Below are 17,623 nucleotides of genomic sequence, written 5' to 3'. Positions count from 1 at the left end.
TAATTATCACTACAATGAGATGATTAATGCTCTTTCTTAAACACTGAAATTGTAATATTTACATTATTGAAATCACTATTTTGAAGGTTACTATTGTATGGGTTAGCTGCAATATTTCTAATTTTTAAGCATAAGCATCATTTAAAACATACTCATAGGTAGAACCACATGCCTTTATTTCTTTCACATTTGAAACATCTTTAGAATGCTAAATAAACAATGCCTACTAACAAAGATATATAGAATAAAAGTCCTGAAGTATGAGGGTAGAAATGCCAAAGTCATTTCAAGTTTTCAAAAGGGGTGGTTTGAAAAAGTTTTTCACCATGAGTTTGAAGTGGCTCTAGTCCTTCTAGTGTGAGTAATATTTGTTGACCTTGTCAAGGAACTGCAGACTATGAGGCATGTTCTTAGGGAATCTCCGCTGGGGAAGACACAGAGGAGTAGACACAGGCTCTCCCTTTAGGGAAAGCATCGTTCTAGGGCAGTAAAAGAGGAGAAACTAAATGTCGTATATCTGAGCTATCTCCAAGGCTTTTAGGGACGTGTCTATGAGCGTCGAACCAGTATAGCCCTGACTAAGGTTTGGCCTCCGAAGCATACAAAGGGAAGTATCTCAGGTAAATTCAATGGGTGTTGTTTTCCTAGTACTTACCTACCTAGAAAGACAAAAAATTGAGCTTCAACTGCTAAGTAACCTTAGGAGCCCCATGGAGGACAAGCTCTTAAGTCTGTAGCATTGCTTTCTTGAGTAACTTGGAGCAACCTAACTCTCTTTCTCACATTTATACTTTCATTATATTTTTGGATACCTCAGGCCTAGGGTCAAAGAGGCCTATTCTCTGGGCAATGGAGATCTGATCTTCCTTTATCAACTGTATGGCCAAACATATCTTTCCTGGTGATGGCCAGGTACATAGAGTACAGTGATGATTGTGCCAGGTCCTTAATAAGCTGCCCTGCTCCCAAGAATTTGAAGGCAGTGAGTAAAGACAGATAGTCTCAAGATGGCGGAGAGGAAGCAGCAAGCTGCCTGAGCTCTCCTTCTGTTCCCTCAAAAAGAACATTAAATCAAGCCTCTGGACTGATTCTGAAACTACAGAACCTGCAAAGGGACAGAGAGACACAGTCCTCCAACCAGAGATCATTTAGAAGACTTCAGGAAAAGGTCAATATGAATCAGACAAAAGGGAGGCCCAGCGCAGGGAAGCAAACCCAGCGCGCCGAGGGGGGCAGGGCAAGTCAGCATGAGCTGCGGGCCACAGCTGAACAACTGAGGCCCCTGGAACCTTGTTCCAAAATCTGGTGGCCAAGAAGGACAGTAGAAAACCTACCTGGCACCGGCCAGGAGGGCCACGAACGGGTCAGGTGGGAATGGACGCGGGAGCGGGCGCCTGGCTGGCCAAGCGCACCAGACAGAAGTGCAGGGTGGGAATCGCCACACACCATAAAGGCCTCAGAATAAAAAGCCAGTCACACAGCACCTATACCCCTGCACAAGAAGCCCAAAACAGGGACCCTGGTGTCCCCAGAGCAGACCTCAACTTAAAAAATAAATAAATAAGCTACAATAATGAATAAGAAGCAAAAAAGAGCCCTCTCCATTGAGAGCTTCTGTATCAATAGGAAGAAGCCAACGCAAACTCAGATGAGGACAAGACTCTCAAATGCCTACATGTGAAGCCTACGAGGGAAGGTGAATTGGTCTCAAGAACAAAAAGCCTTCATGGAAGAGCTCAAAAAGGATATTAAAAATCAATTGGGGGGGCAGCTAGATGGCGCAGTGGATAGAGCACCGGCCCTGGAGTCAGGAGTACCTGAGTTCAAATCCGGCCTCAGACACTTAACACTTACTAGCTGTGTGACCCAGGGCAAGGCATTTAATCCCAATTGCCTCACTAAAAAAAAAAAAAATCAATTGAGAGAGGTAGAAGAAAAAATGGGGAGAGAAATGACAGCAAAACAAGAAAAATATGAAAAAAGAAGCAGCAGCTTGGAAAGGAAGCACAAAGATTGACTGTAGAAAACAATTCCTTAAAAAATTAATCTGGCCAAATGGAAAAAAAAGTACATAATTTCACTGAAGAAAAGAATGCCTTAAAAAATTCAGTTGGCCAAATGGAAAAAAAAAGGTGCATAATCTCATTGAAGAAAACACTGCCTTAAAAATTCACTTGGCCAAATGGAAAAAAAGGTGCATAATCTTACTGAAGAAAACAATGGCCTTAAAAATTAAAATTGACACTTGGAAGATAAGGAATCCACGAGACACCAGGAATCAGTCAAGCAGAATCAAAAGAATGAAAAAATAGAAGAAAATGTGAAATACCTCATAGGAAAGACAACTGATCTGGAAAACAGATCGAGGAGAGACAATTTGAGAATCATTGGACTGCCTGAAAGCCAAGACCAGAAAAAGAATCTAGACACCATATTCCAGGAAACTTATTAAGGAGAACTGCCCTGATATCATAGAATCAGAGGATAAAATCATCATTGAAAGAATGCCACCGATCACCTCCTGAAAGAGACCCTAAAAGGAAAACTCCAAGGAATATTGTAGCCAAATTCCAGAATATCAGGGAAGGAGAAAATACTCCAAGCAGCCAGAAAGAAGCCATTTAAATATCCTGGAGCCACAGTCAGGATTCGCTCAGGACCTGGCAGCTTCAACATTTAAGGACTGCAAGGCTTGGAAATGCTAGTCAGAAGGGCCAAAGGAGCTTGGATTGCAGCCAAGAATCTATATTACCCAGCAAAAATGTGCCATTTTTCATTTCAGGGGAAAACATGATGGACACTTTAATGACATTGGGGACTTTCAACTCTTTCCTGGTGAAAGACCAGAACTGGAATAGAAAATTCGATCATCAACATACAAGATCAAGAGAGTTTAAAAAGGTAAACGGGGGGGGGGGAGGGGGGGAAGGTTACCTATTAGGTTAAACTGTTTACTATCCCTACATGGGAAGATAATACTCATAACTCTTAAGAACTGTAAATGTATTTGGGCAGAGAGAAGGACTTTACACAGAGGGATATAAATATAAATTGTCTTTGATGTGATGATACAAAAAAAATTAAGGGGTTAAAAAGGAGTCTATGGGGAGAAGAGAGAAAGGGAGGTGGAAGGGGATGAATTATATCTATGAAGAGGTGAAAAAAACTATTACAATAGAGGGAAAGAAAGGAGGGGTGAACATTGTTGTAACCCTATTCCTCATTAGATTTGATTCAAAGAGGGAATAACATATACGTTCATTGGATAAAGAAACTTAACTCACTCTTTAGGGAAGCAAAAGGGGAAGGGAAAGGGGGGGACTGATAGAAGGAGGGACAAAAGCAAGGGAGAAAAGGGTAAAGAAAAGAGAGGGGGATGATAAAAAGGGAGGGCAGATCTGGGGGAGGCAGGGGTAAGAAGTAAACGTCGGTGAGGAGGAATGGGTGAAAGAAGGGGGGGAAAAGTACAAAGGGGGGTAAATAGAATGGAGGGGAATAGGACAGTCAGTAATAATAACTGTGAATGTGAATGGGATGAACTCTGCTATAAAACGGAAGCGAATTGCAGAGTGGTTTAAAAACAAGAATCCTACAATTTGCTGTTTACAAGAAACACATTTGAAGCAGAGAGATACACACAGAGTAAAGGTAAAATGCTGGAGCAGAATATATTATGCTCAGCTAAAGTAAAAAAAGCAGAGGTAGCAATCTTATCTCAGACAAAGTGCAGGCAAAAATAGATCTCATTAAAAGAGATAAGGAAGGAAACTACATCTTGCTAAAATGTACTATAGATAATGAAGTAATATCAATATTGAATATGTATGCGCCAAGTGGTATAGCATCCAAGTTCTTAGAGGAGAAGTTAAATGAGTTACAAGAGGAATTAGTATTACTATACTAGTGGGGGATCTGAATCTCCCCCTCTCAGAATTAGATAAATCTAGCCGAAAAATAAATAAGAAAGAAGTGAAAGAGGTGAATAGATACTAGAAAAGTTAGACATGATAGATGTCTGGAGAAAAACTGAATGGGGATAGAAAGGAATATACCTTTTTCTCAGCAGTACATGGCACATTTCAAAATTGACCATGTATTAGGGCACAAAAACATCATGGTTAAATGTAGAAAGGCAGAAATAGTAAATGCATCCTTTTCAGATCATGATGCAATAAAAATTACATGTAAGAAAGAGCCAGGAAAAGTAGAATGAAAATCAATTGGAAACTAAATAATTTCATTCTAAAGAATGAATGGGCCAAACAAGAAATCATAGAAACAATCAATAACTATATCCAAGAAAATGACAATAATGAGACAACATGCTAAAAATCTATGTGATGCAGCCAAAGCAGTGCTTAGGGGAAAATTATAGCTCTGAATGCTTACATGAATAAAAAAGAGAAAGAGGAGATTAATGAATTGGGCATGCAACTTAAAAGCTAGAAAAAGAACAATTAGAAATCCCCAATTAGATACTAAATTAGAGATCCTGAAATCAAAGGAGAAATAATAAGATGAAAGCAAAAAAACTATATAATTAATCAATAAATTAAAGAGCTGGTTTTATGAAAAAACCAATAAAATAGATAAAATATTGGTTAATTTGATTAAAAAAAAGAAAGAAGAAAACCAAATACCAGTATCAAAAATGAAAAAGGGGATGTTACCACAATGAAGTGGAAATTAAATCAATAATTAGGAATTATTTTGCCCAAACTATATGCCAATAAATTTGACAATCTAAATGAAATGGATGAATATTTACACAAAATACAAACTGCTCAGGTTAACTGAAGAAGAAATAAAATCCTTAAATAAACCATATTAGAAAAAGAAATTGAACAAGCCATTAATGAACTCCCTAAGAAAAGATCCCCAGGGCCAGATGGGGTTTACAGGTGAATTTTACCAAACATTTAAAGAACAATTAATTCCAATATTATACAAATTATTTTGGAAAAATAGGTGAAGAAGGAGTTCTACCAAATTCATTTTATGACACAAATATGGTGGTGATACCCAAACCAGGCAAAGCAAAAAACAGAGAAGAAAATTATTGACAATTTCCCTAATGAATATTGATGCTAAAATCTTAAATAAGATATTAGCAAGGAGATTACAGCAAGTGATCACCAGGATCATACACTATGACGAGGTGGGATTTTATACCAGGAATGCAGGGTGGTTCAAGATTAGGAATAACTCATTAATATAATCAACCACATCAATAAGAAAACCCAACCAAAATCATATGATTATCCCAATAGATGCAGAGAAGCTTTTGACAAAATACAACACCATCTCCCTAATAGAAACACTGGAGAGTTTAGGAATAGGGGAGCTTTCCTTAAAATAATAAACAGTATCTACCTAAAGCCCCATCAGCAAGTATATATGCAATGGAGATAAATTAGAGGCCCTTCCCAATAAGATCAGGGGTGAAACAGGGATGTCCATTATCACCCCTCATTATTTAATATTGTCCTAGAAATGTTAGCTTTAACAATCAGAGAAGAGAAAGGAATTAAGGATTTAGAATAGGCAAGGAGGAAACAAAAACTATCGCTCTTTGCAGATCATATGATGGTATACTTAAGGAATCCTAGAGAATCAACTCAAAATTCTTGAAACAATTAACAACTTTAGCAAAGCCAGCAGGATATAAAATAAATCCACACAATCATCAGCATTTCTATACATGATCAACAAAGTATCAGCAGCAAGAGATAGAAAGAGAAATCATTTAAAGTAACAGTAGCTAATATAAAATACTTGGGATTCTACTTGCCAAGACAAACCCAGGAACTCTATGAACACAACTACAAACACTCTTCACAAATCAAATCAGATCTAAATAATTGGAAAGATATTCAATTGCTCATGGATAGGCAGAGCTAATATAGTAAAAATGACAATACTGCCTAAATTAATTTACTTATCAGTGCCCATACCAATCAGATACCTAAAAATTATTTTATACAGCTAGAAAAATAATAACAAAATTCATCTGGAAAAACAAAAAATCAAGAATATCTAGGGAAACAATGAAAAAAAATTCACAGGAAGGTGGGTTAGCCGGTACCAACCTGGAACTTTACTATAAAGTGGCAGTCATCAAAACTATCTGGTACTGGCTAAAAAATAGGGTGGTAGATCAATGGAATAGGCTAGGCTCAGGAAATGCAAGTAGTAAATGACACTAGTAATGTAGTTGTTTGATAAACCCAAAGACTCCAGCTTCTGGGATAGGAACTCAGTATTTGACAAAAACTGCCTGGGAAAACTGGAAGATAGTATGGCAGAAAATTAGGCATAGACCAACATCTTACACCTTATACTAAAATAAGGTCAAATGGATACATGATTTAGACATTAAAGAGGTGATACCATGGGTAAATTAGGAGAGAAAGGAATAGTCTACCTATCAGATCTTTGGAAAGGAAAAAGTTTTTGACCCAAACAAGAGATAGAGTATATTATAAAAGCAAAATGGATGATTTTGATTACATTAAATTAAAAAATTTTTGTACAAACAGAAGCAATACATCCAAATTAGAAGGGAAGCAGAAAGCTGGGGAAACAATTTTTGAGGCCAGTACTTCAGATAAAGGCCTCATCTCTAAATATATAGGGAAACTAAATCAAATTTATAAGAACCCAAAGTCATTCCCAATTGAGAAATGGTCAAAGGATATGAACAGGCAGTTTTCTGATGAAGAAACCAAAGCTATCTATTCCCATATGAAAAAATGCTCTAAATCTCTAATGATTAGAGAGATGCAAATAAAAACAACTCTGAGGTACCACCTGACACCTATCAGATTGGCTAAAATGACAAAAAAAGGAAAATAATAAATGTTGGAGAGGCTGTGGGAAAAATTGGAACACTAATGCATTGTTGGTGGAGCCTGTGAACTGATCCAACCATTCTGGAGAGCAATTTGGAATTATGCCCGAAGGGTGATAAAGCTGTGCATACCCTTTGACCAGCAATATCACTTTTGGGTCTTTTCCCCAAAGAAACATGGAAGAGGGAAGGGACCCACATGTACAAAATATTTATAGCTGCTCTTTATGTGGTGGCAAGGAATTGGAAGTTGAGGGGGTGCCCATCAATTGGAGAATGGCTGGACAAGTTGTTGTATATGAATACAATAGAATACTATTGTGCTGTAAGAAATGATGAGCAGGAGGAGTTCAGAGAAACCTGGAGGGTCTTGCGTGAGCTGATGATGAGTGAGATGAGCAGAACCAGAAGAACATTGTACACAGTATCATCAACATTGAGTGTTGATCTACTGTGAAGGACTATATTCTTCTCACCAATGCAATGGCACAAAAGAGTTCCAGGGAACTTGTGATGGAAGAGGATCTCCAAATCCAAGAAAAAAAAAAAGAACTGCGGAATATAGATGCTGAATGAACCATACTATTTCTTTTGTTTTTGATGCTGTTGTTTTTTTTCTATTTTGAGGTTTTTCATCATTGCTCTGATTTTTTCTCTTATAACATGACTAATGCAGAAATATGTTTAATGTTATTATGTATATATATATATATAACCTATATCAGATTACCTGCTGTCTAGGGAGGGGGGGAGGGAGGAAGATAAATTTGAAATTGTAAAGCTTGTATAAACAAAAGTTGAGAACTATCTTTACATGTAACAGAAAAAAAAATACTTTATTAATTAAAAAAAAAAAAAGACAGATATTCTGTAGTTTTTGCCCCAGCCTTGTCCTGGATTGGTGAGACAAAAGGAAGTTCCTCAATCCCCAGAATCTATTCCAGGTCCCAGAATCCTAGGCACCTCTACCTTACCTGAACTCATTTTTAGATGAGGAAAATTAGACCCAGAAAATTAAAGTTTTTGCCCAACATACTGTTGGGCAAGTAATAGAGTAGGATCTGAACCTCAGTCTTTTGACAACAAACTGTGGGCCCCTGCCCCTGCCCCCAATTTACTACATCCTACTATTAGAGTTGCAAGATAAATGGGACTAGTTGCAGCATAGCTGTGCCAACATTTAATTTTTTGTGTAGATTAATCTGAAAATTGTATATAGACCAAGCTAAGTGGAGGAAGAGACTAAAAGCAGGGATACTAGTTAGAAGGATATTACAGTAGTCCATGGAAAGAAGTAAAGAGGGGGGCAGCTAGGTGGCGCAGTGGATAGAGCACCTAGCCTTGAAGTCAGGAGTACCTGAGTTCAATCCGGCCTCAGACACTTAAACCACATACTAGCTGTGTGACCCTGGGCAAGTTACTTAACCCCAATTGCCTCACTATAAAAAAAAAAAAAAAGAAGAAGGTAAAGAGGGCCTCAGTGAGGGTGGTGGCAGGGAAAAGGAGGGACAGGAAAAAATGAATGCCAGAGTCATTGTGGACTTACAATCAGCAGGGATTGTGGACTAATTCACCATGGGAGGATAAAAGAAAGGGAGGAGACAAAGATGACACAAAGTTTGTGAGCCAGAGTGTCGTGAAAGATGCTGGTGCCATTAACAGAAATGGAGAAATCAAGAAGAGAAACAGGTTTGGGTGGGGAAAATGGTACCATTGTTTTTTCCCCAATATGTTGAGTTTGGGGAGCCTGGGAACATGTGAGAGGGAGATATCCAGATAAAACAGTTGTAAAGGAGGAAATTGTGTTCAGCAAAGAGGTTACGGAATGGATGTATAGATTTGGGAGTCATCAGCATGGAGTTAGCCTTGGCTGTCAGAGAAGAAAATGAGCTCATGAAGGAAGGATTGGTAGAGAAAGAAAGAAGTGGGCCAAAGTGGAGCCTTGGGAAATACTTGCATTTACAAGACATGAAGAAGAACTGGCAAAGTTAACTAAGGAGTATCCTGGACAGAAGAAAAGGCCAAAAGGAATCACAGACAAGCAAGACAGCTTTGAAAGCAATGTGTTTAATTCATGGTATACTTTAAAGGAAAGCAAACTGTACCTAATAGAGATTTCCAGTTTTATGTACAATCTTCTTTCTTCTACCACTGTTGATATTTAAGTTTATTAATTTTTCATTGGAGGAAAAACAAAGGAATAGACCAGGAAGTAGGAGATAAACCAGGAGAGCATGGTGTAATAGAGCCCATGGGAGAGAAGAATTTCAGGAAGGAAGGAGCTATTAACAGCCTCATATGTTCAGAGATTTCCAAGAGGAAGTCATCTGAGAAAGGACTATTAGATATGGTGACTGAGAGGACATTTATAGCCTGTCAGAGAGCTCTTTCATGGAATTAGTATATATGGAAGTCAGATTGCAGGAGGCTGAGGAGTGAACAGGTTGTGAGGAAGTGGGAGGAGTAAGAAGGGACCTTCTTTTTTAGAGTTTGGCATGAAATTGTGCATAGTAGCACAATGTGGTAATTACTCAAGGAGATCGTTTTAGAACAGGAGAGACATAAATGTATTTTATAGGCAGATAAAAGGGTCAGTAGAAGTGATAACCAGAATATAAAGTATGATACACACACACACACACACACGCAGAGGATGATATACAGTGCAAAACCCCAGAGGAGGTAGGGGGAAAATGGTTTTTAAGAATACAGGTGGCGGAGCAGCTAGGTGGTGCAGTGGATAAAGCACCGGCCCTGGATTCAGGAGGACCTGAGTTTCAAATCCAGCCTCAGACACTTGATACTTACTAGCTGTGTGACCCTGGGCAAGTCACTTAACCCTCATTGACTCGCCCACCCTCCAAAAAAAAAGAATACAGGTGGCAATAAAGAAATGAAAACCAAAACAGCCCTGAGGTTTCACCTCACACCCAACACGTTGTCAACAATAACAAAAGATGAGAATTGTCAGTGGTGAAGGAGTTATGGGAAAATAGGCTCACTGATGTAATGGTGAAACTGTGAATTAGGATAAATATTTTGGAAAACAATTTGGAATTGGGAAAATAAAGTAACTAAAATATCTATACTTCCTGACCCAAGATCATCACAACTAGTCTTATATCCCAAGGGAAATCATTGACAAAAGAAAATACCCATATACAACAAATATGTAGAGCATCACTTTTTTTGTGAACCAAAGAATGGGCAACAAAGTATATACCCATCTATTGAGGAATGGCTAAAACAAAATGTAGTACATGAATGTGATAGAATATGAGAAGTATGGGAAGATTTACGTCAACTGTTGCGGAATAAAGTAAGCAGAGCCCAAGGAATCAACATACACAATGATTACAACAAGATTAACAGAAAGAACAGAACACAGCAATCAAAAATGAATATTGCAAAATTACCAAATAACAAGTACGGCTCCAAAGTGATATGAAAAGATAATCTCTATTCCTTTGCACATGAGGCTTTTTGCATATATTTTCTGACTTTTTAATGTAATGATGAGTTATGCTGATTTATTCTTTTTAAAAATTTTTCTTTTTATTGTGATATATAATTATATTTATACATATATAAAACATAGATAAACATAACACAATATGACCTATATAATGTAATTTTTCTACATTATTAGATTTAGATATGCCCTAGATATATTCTAATAATTTTTTCTTTAAAAAACTATTATTATAGTGAATAGCCCTCGGGGAAGGGGGGATCCTGGGAAAAATTTTGGTGATATTAAAAAAAATCAAGGGTGGGGGCAGCCAGGTGGCCCGATGGATAAAAGCACTAGCCTAGATTCAGGAGGACTGAGTTCAAGCCCGGCCTAAGACACTTAACACTACTAGCTATGTGACTCTGGGCAAGTCACTTAGACCTCATTCCCCCGACACACACACACACAAAAAATCAATAAAACTTATTTTTTTTAATGTTATTAGGGGACACCTAGGTGGTGAGGGGGCAGCTAGATGGCGTGGTGGTAAAGCACCAGTCCTGGATTCATGAGGACCTGAGTTCAAATCAGGCCTCAGACACTTGACACTTACTAGCTGTGTGGACCCTGAGCAAGATATTTAACCCTCATTGCCCCTCCAAAAAAAATGCTACTGAAGTTAGTCTTGGAAAAAGAGAAAGGAGGAGAGAATGAGTAAAGATACAGAGACGTTTTTGATGTGTGGGAAAGTTGAGGGAAACTATGTCAAACAGACTTTATCTACTCAGCCCAAGGTAGGAGACAAGGCCATTTGCTGAGAGGGGAGGGTTTGGGAAAGAGATTTAAAGGTTGTGGAGATAAGAAAAAGTTTAGAATAGCAGCTATCAAGACTACAAACAATGAAATGAATAAAAGATGGATAAACAGGAGTTAGGGACTACCTGAGGTTAGATAGCATGATTTTTTTAAACCCAATCAAAAAGGTTTCTTTGCCTTTTTCTAATGTTACCAATAGCCCAAAATCAGGAGAGGAAAAAGAGATGGTAGATCTGGGAATTGGCCACATAGATATGACTGAGTCAGTAGATCAAGGGATTCTAGGGTGTTATCAAAAACATAGTTGGTGGAGACCAGACTGAAAAGGGAGTCAAGAAAGATTAAATAAGGCCAAAGGCCTAAGATAATGGGGAGAAGTTGAGGAACTCAAGTTTATGATCATCAGGCAACAACTGTGTTCAGTAGGAACTAGAGAATGGGATAAGTGAAAAGCCTATGTTTTTTCCAAAAAAGAAAATTTTAGAGTCAAAAATTACAGGAGCAGTATAATTTTAAGTAATGTGGTTATACTGGTGGAAGGCTAAAGGGAATTGGAGGTGAGACTTTTGGACTTAAAGAGATTAAAGATTGTTGGTGGTGGTGGTGGTAGTGGTGATTCTTCCTTCTCAAAGAGGACCAGTGACATCAGGAGGGTCATGTTTTACAAGTGAATTGAATTTTGGTGAGGTAGAGAGCTGTGCAAAGCCATCAGACTCACTCTCTCTCCAGAATCATTGGAATATAGTGGCAAAACATAGGTCAAGACCCCTAGTGATGGCCTAGGATGTATTGGGAGACCTTGGCCTCAATTTGTGTCTATAGACATCTAAGTCATGTAGGGTTAGGACAATGTCAGGGCGCAAATGCTCAGGCTTTCTGAAAAGTGTGGAGGCCTTTTTTTCTTGATTGTTATACAAGGTCCATAGATCATATCTCATAAGATCATAGAATTTCAGTGGTGGAAGGGATCTTAGAGGCATGCCCCCTCACTTACATATGAGAAATAGAGATTCGAGAGATTTCAATGACTTGCCTAGGGTCATGTAGCTAATAAGTGTCTAAGGTGAATTTGATACCAGGCTTCTCCTAACTACAAGTCCAGTGCTTTCTCCACCACTCCATGTTACCTCAAAGAGTGGAAACATGAGCATGACACAAATTGTAAGCCTCTTGAGGTCAAGGCTTATCACATTCTTCTTTATGCACCTTTCTCCCTATCCCCCCACCCCATTATCTGGTACCTACACATAGTAAGCACTAAAAAAATACTTGTTGAATGATGTCAGATTTTGAGTCAGGAAGCCCTGAGTTCAATTTCCAGCTCTGCCACTTGTGATCTATATGATCTTGACAATTCACTTCATCTGAATCTCAGGATCACCATCTGTAATGATAAAGTTGACCTAGGTGACCTACATGATCCTTTCAGCTCTAAAGCCATGATTCTATGAAGGGGGAGTAAGCAAAGAGGACAAGGAGGGTTTCTAAAAAGTTCAGACCACTGGTTAAATAATGTGGCATAAAGTGGCTGTGCCCTCAGAAGAGTTGTGTCACCACCACTACCACCTAACAGTGTTCTACCACTTTGAAGTTCTGATGTATGTAACCATTTGACAACTCTCTTCACTTCCCCTATCATGCCCTTCAACCTGGAGAAACACTGATCTAATACAGTCAGGGGAGTTCTTTGCCCCAAATACCATCTGGCTTATTCACTTTGCATAAATAAGGAGCAAAAGGAAGCATAGATAAGCTCTGGAGAATTGCCACATTAATATGATCCTTGGCTCCTCTTCCCTCCCTAATAGGCTTGGTGCCATTACCACCCCTTGAGTTTTTGTGCCCAGGGTTATGTGTTGTTTTACCTTTAACCAAGGGTATCTTTATTCATCTTTGTAGCTGTCCTCTTTGGTGAACCATTTGTAGGATGGTTGGTCAGAAGGTAGCTTTTTCAGCTAAGTTTTGTGTATTCAGAAAAGCATTTGGTGGATGCTTAATAAATGATCCTGATGATCATTGTGAAATCCAGTGATTTTGCCGCCAGCAGGATATTTATCATACACCCAGCAATATCTCACACACAGCCTTGGGCTAAATGAAAACCTGCTGCTTTGGAAGAGCAAATGGCTCAGACACCGGGGTTATGCCCCTACTCTTTCCAAAGCATACTCAGGGATCTTTAACTCTGACCCAGACAGCTGCTGGTGATAAAGAAAACGGGTGTCAGGAGTCGAAACATGAGCAATGTAACCAATGAAAATCCTTGTCTAAGTCCTGTCTTTGCAATTCACCTGGCTTCTGATCTAGGCACTCATGATATGGCCAGAATGACTTAACTCCAAATAGTTTTTGAACCTCCAATTGTCTCATTGAGAAATGTAGCCACATTGATACCAGCTAGGGAGACCTAGATATAGAATATGCAGGAACTGGTGCTTCAGGTTTTGGAGTGTTTGAAGTGTTTGAAGCTATGGTGCTGTTGTGAAAGCTGGCATGATACACCTATACTGGGCCTTCTGGATCAGGCTGAACATGAAAAGCAAATCTTCATTCCAGGATGTCTAAGTCAGCATTGGACAAGCAAGTTAAATGTATGTTAGAGAGACTACTCTGACCCTTGAGGGAAGAGGATCTCAGTCCAAAATCCCACCTTCAAATCTGACTGCCTGTGCGTGAGACCTTGGGACACTTCACCCTGAGTCTAGTTTCCTCATCTCTACAATGGCAGGGCCCAACTAGATGATTTTCAAGGGCTTTTTCTAGCTCTAGCCCCTAGAAACTGGTTGATACTATTTCCCTCATTGCATTCCAGTGTTCATAAGCATCATTGGCCCTAAAATAGGGGGAAAGGCAGGGGGGCAGAAGGGAAAGAAAATTAACAAATCCATCTGTTACTTGTCATGTAAGGTCAGAATCTAGGAAAGTGATTGTTCAATAGCAGCTAAGTGGCTCAGTAGAGAGAGTGCCAGAACTGAAGTTAGGAAGACTCATCTTTCTTAGTTTAAATCTGGCCTCAGAAAATTATTAGCTGTGTGACCCTGGACAAGTGACTTAACCTTATTTCCCTCAGTTCCTCATCTGTCAAAAAAATGAACCTGGAGAAGCAAAATGAAAAACTACTCCAGTACCTTGCAAGAAAACTCCAAATGAGAGTCAGATATAATTGAACAACAATAATAATGACAAAAATACTAGCAACAATGACAAACAGAAGAGATGATAGGGTCAACTAGATGACTCAGTGGATAGAGCACCAGACCTGGAATCAGGAAGACCTGAGTTCAAAAAAATCCTCAGACATTTACTAGCTGTGTGACCCTGGGCAAGTCATTTAATTTCTGTTTGCTTTAATCCACTGGAGAAGGAAATGACAAAAGCACTCTAGTATCTTTGCCAAGAAAACCCCATGGACGGTGTGGTCCATGGAGTTTTGAAGAGTCAGACATAACTGAATCAACATACCTGAACAACAACAAAAGAAGAAATGTAAGAGGGAACACAACTAGATGGGATAGAAAAAGCACTGGATTCAGATAATTAAAGTCAGAAGACCTGGATCCAAATCCAAGCTCGGCTTTGTGGACCTTGGACAAGTCACTTTTGAGGAAAATTGCATTTTCTGCCACACTTTTTATTTTAAGCCTTGTTTACTTCCATATTGTTCAGTTGTTTCAGTCACGTCTGACTCTTCATGACCCCATTTGGAGTTTTCTTGGCAAAAATACTGGAGTGGTTTGCCATTTCTTTCTCCAGCTCACTTTATAGATGAAGAACTGAGCCAAACAGGGTTAAGTTATTTGCCCAGGGTCACATAGCTAGTAAGTGTCTGAGGTCAGATTTGAACTTAGGAAGAGGAATCTTCCTGACTTTAAGCCCAGCATTCTATCCACTGTGTCACCTAACTACCCACTTTACCTCCATGCCAAATAATAACAATAATAACAAAATAATTCTAATAGCTGGCACTTGTATAGCACTTTAAGGTTTGCAAAAACATTTAAAAATATTTTCCTTTGACCCATATTATCCCCATCCATTCACTTTATACTACATCAGCCTATGCAGTGACTCCCAAAGACAGCTAGTGTACTTTGCTCTTGTTAGTGCTGTGCATTCTGGTTGAAATGCTTGCCCTCCTTCCACTCCTTTGCCTCTTGAATTTTTATCCCTTTTTAAAGGCTAAATCACATCCCCCGGAGACCTTCCCTGATCTTCTTCCCTCCCCTCCCCAATCCCTGCGCCACCTGCTTTAGTCAGCAAGGACTTTTGGCATCCCATACAGTCTTTTCCCACAGAACGCGATTAACATTTTGCTTCTCAATTTTCTAATGCACTTCATCATATAATACTGTTTATTATACTTAGATGTTTGTGTATGCTTTCTTCCTCCTAACCTGTAAGTTCTACATGGATGTTTAACATGTATCACCATTGCCTAGCACAGAACTTTGCATAAAACAGGGGCTTAAGTGAATGCCTATTGAAGGTTGAATAAATGAATATATCTTAAGAATCTAACTTGATTGATGAGTTTCTTGTACCTTTATATCATCTTTGTAGAAATAGCTCCCTCTTTTTCTTCTTTATGGGAATCATTTGGGATTGAATGTCAAGAATTTCTTTCTTGAAATGATAAAAATTACAACGGACATTTTTATAGTGCTTTAAGTTTTGCAAAGTTGATATACATTATGTTATTTGATTCTCACAATCCAATGTAGTATATACTACTTGTATGGTATCAAAATACTCTTTTTCTAGGTAAAAAAACAAAAACAAAAACAAAGGTTAAGTGACTTCTGTGAGCATCTCTTGAAAGCCTTCCCTGTCTTTTAGGCTGACTTACCCTATAGAATTTGAAACCTCAGGCAAGTTAAGAATTTATAATCTGCCCTGCTTTTATGAATGAAGAGCTCCAACATATGCCCAGATAGTGGCTACATCCTTCCAATTACTAATAATATATCGTGCTCCCATTCCAGGTTTGCAATTTTTTTTTCTTGAATGGATTATCCATTTCCTCCTTTTATTAAGGTAATCAATACATTCCCATCATGGGTATTGATTTTTTCTTCCTCCACTTCGTCCTCACCCATGAATTCTATTCTGGAAATATTGAGTTTTAGATGCATATGAAATTCATAGATCTCCAAGTTTGTCTAGAACAGAATTCATTATTTTCTCTTCATATTCTACACCTCTTCCTTATTTCCATCAAATGAATCACCATTCTTTCCCATTCACCCCAGTTTAACAACCTTAGAATCACACTAATTATGCCTTCTTTTTTTTTCCAGGGCAATGAGGGTTAAGTAACTTGCCTAGGGTCACACAGCTAGTTAAGTATTGAGTGTCTGAGCTGGATTTGAACTTAGGTCCTCCTGAATCCAAGGTCAGTGCTTATCCACTGCACAACTAGCTGCCTAGACCTTCTTTTAAATTTAGCTATATTTTTATGTCATATCAGTTTCTATCTCCACAACATATCTAACCTACATGCTCTTCTCTTTCCTCACATGAACATTGTCTGAATTCAGTCCTTTATCACTTCTCACCTGAACTCATAAAATGACCTCCTTAGTTGACTTCTAGCTCCAATCTTTCCCCTTTCCAATGCACTCTACTTATAGCTGCCAAACTGATGTTCACAAAACACAGTTCTGATCATGTCATTTCCTGTTCTCAAAAGATTCAGTGGCTTCATCTTGCCTCTAGTACAAAATCCAGACTTTCTGTTTTGCATTTAGGGACCTTCCAATCTGGCTCCAACCTCTTTTCAAACATGATTTCTCAATATGCTCCCTCATGGGTTCTACATTCCAGCCAACCTAGCTGACTTGTTCCTCATATGGGAGAGCCCAACTCCTGCCTCTGTGTGATCACATAGGCTGTCCTCATATGTCTGCAATTTTCTTCCTCACCTCCATATTTTGTAATTCTTAGCTAGATTCATTGTTCAGCTGTCAACTCTACAAGGACACAAAGCCTTCCTGAGAGTACAATTTTTTGTGCTTGCCCATTAAAAATTTCTACTGAAACCCAACTTATCCCCTGTTTTAGACCCTATGGTCAGAAGTTCATTGGTCAGAGTTGGAAGACAGTACTACCTTTAGAGCTTATCCCCAAAATGCTCTATTTCCCTTTTCTTCTCTAAATGAACATTGGCCCTTCATCCTACCTTTGTAGAGGGAACCCACCTTTGGGCCTAGCACTCCTTTCCAATGGTGATGGCCTTGTTCTGTGTGGTGGCCCTGATGTAGTATAAGAATTCTCAGATATTGACATCCATCTTGTAGCTGACCCTTAAAACCCTGAGCCTTTTTGTCTGCCTTATTGCTGAACTCACCTATATATGTCATTGTAGTATGAACTACTAAGAGCAAAAGTGGTTTTCTTTTTAAATTTATATTCGCAGAAACTTGCCGAATTTCTAACCCGGAAGTAAGCACTCAAATGGAAACTAAGAGTATGCCCATGATTTTGGAAATGGCCTTAATAGATTA

This window comes from Dromiciops gliroides, chromosome 3 (genome assembly GCF_019393635.1).
Source record: "Dromiciops gliroides isolate mDroGli1 chromosome 3, mDroGli1.pri, whole genome shotgun sequence".
In the NCBI taxonomy this organism is placed as follows: Eukaryota; Metazoa; Chordata; class Mammalia; order Microbiotheria; family Microbiotheriidae; genus Dromiciops; species Dromiciops gliroides.
This window is presented reverse-complemented; position numbering follows the sequence as displayed.